Source organism: Juglans regia, chromosome 4 (assembly GCF_001411555.2).
Source record: "Juglans regia cultivar Chandler chromosome 4, Walnut 2.0, whole genome shotgun sequence".
Lineage (NCBI taxonomy): Eukaryota > Viridiplantae > Streptophyta > Magnoliopsida > Fagales > Juglandaceae > Juglans > Juglans regia.
In genome coordinates this window covers 6,477,099-6,479,210 of record NC_049904.1, presented here as the reverse complement: position 1 = coordinate 6,479,210, position 2,112 = coordinate 6,477,099, and positions in this window count along the sequence as shown.

Here is a 2,112-nt window from a genome sequence, read left to right as displayed (position 1 = left end):
GCTCTCCTCACCATTTCCACCATTCCTACTGATCCCACATGCTACTTTGAAGCTCATAAATTCTCCGACTGGCGTGAGGCCATGGATGCTAATTTTTGGCTCTCATGAAGCAAGGTATGTGGTCCTTAGTCCCTTATAAAGCTGGCATGAACCTAGTTGGCAACAAATGGGTTTACGAAACAAATATAAACTCCGATGAAATTCCTGAATGACGTAAAGCCCGTCTAGTTGCAAAGGGCTATCATCAACAGCAAGGGTTAGACTATGATGATACTTTCAGTCCAGTCATCAAGCCTACAACTATTCCGCTTGTTCTTAGTCATGCTGTATCTCACAACTGGCCTGTTCATCATATTGACATCAATAATGCCTTTCTCCTTGATTCTCTCTCTGAAGTTGTACACATGCAACAACCAGTGGGTTATGTCCATCCTCAATTTCCTACTCACGTTTGTAAGTTGAACAAGGCATTATACAGATTAAAACAAGCCTCGCGGGCTTGGTTCTCACGTCTTAGTGACAAACTAATGGATCTTGAGTTTATTCTCAATCAGACAATTCTCTATTTGTCTATGTCTCGGACTCCCTTACAATGTATGTACTGGTGTATGTATATGATATTTTAATCACAAGTTCAAACGCAGGTGCCATCACTTATCTTCTTGCTTAGCTCAACTGTGACTTTGCAGTAAAAGACTTGGGGCCCTTAAATTATTTTTTAGGCTTGGAGGTTATGTCGGTTTCAGGGGGTCTTCTTTTTTCTCAGAGACATTATATTCTTAAACTCCTGAAATGCAACAACATGTTAGAGGCTAAGCCAGTTTCCTCTCCCATGTCCTGCTCCCAGTAGTTATCACTTTTTGATGGCAACTTGTGTCCAAATGAGACTTTATTCCGCAGCATGGTGGGAGCTCTTCAGTACCTATCTCTCACTCGACTAGATATCTCTTTTGTAGTGAACAAAGTGTGCCAATTCATGCACAAGCCAACGGATATCCAATGGACTGCCGTTAAACGGATACTGAGGTACCTTAAATTTTCTATTGATTTCGGTTTACTCATCAAACCTAACCCCTCTACATAGCTCTTAGTCTATTCTGATGTGGATTGGGCTGGCTCACCTGATGATTGTAAATCCACTTCTGGCTACTACATCTACTATGGCCACAACCTTATTTCATGGAGCTCCAAAAAGCAGCCCTCCATGGCTCGATCAAGTACTGTGGCAAAATATCATACTGTTGCTCATGCTATTGTCGAGACTTTATGGCTATTATCCTTGCTTTGTGAACTTCAGATATTTATTCCTTCTCGTCCGATCTTATGGTGTGACAACATAGGTGCGACTTATTTGGCGGCTAATCCAGTATTTAATGCTCGTACAAAGCACGTGGAAATAGATTATCATTTTTTCTGCAAAAAAGTTCATAATAAATCATTGGATGTTTGGTTCCTATCTAGATAGGATCAAATCGTCGATGTGCTCACTAAACCACTGGTTTCTGTTCGTTTCTCCCATTTGCGCGACAAGCTCAATGGGAGATCTTCCCTGTTGAACTTGCACGGGCGTGATAAGGATAAGGCCAGTGCAGATTCAAAATACATCAGCTCCAAGTCCAACTCCATCCCAAAGCATTCGGATACCGTCGTCTCAAGCCCAAGTTTATAGGAGATAACATTTATCATCTTGTGAATATCAAATCTTGTAATAGATTCTAACTTGTAAATAGTTTATTATATATATATATATATATATATATATACAATCTCTCGTTAGCCATTAGAAGGCAGAGAGTACAACCCATTAATTAATCTTTTGTTTTACGTCAAGGAGGGGACCATGGTCGAACAGATGTTCAATGAAGGGATGGAAGTACAAATGCCTAGACGAAATACAACTAGAACATGGAAGCCGTTTTCGATGGAGAATCTACTACGAAAACTCATTATGGCATGAGCGTGGAAGAAGTCGTAAAAGCAGCTGGGGAAGAGGCGGGGAATATGGGAGGAGCAAAAATAATGGAACTATTTGAGGAAAGAAATAAAGAAAGAAAGAAAAAAGGGAGTAATAGGTGTATCCCAAGCTGATAAGGGGGAGGGAATTAAGGAATT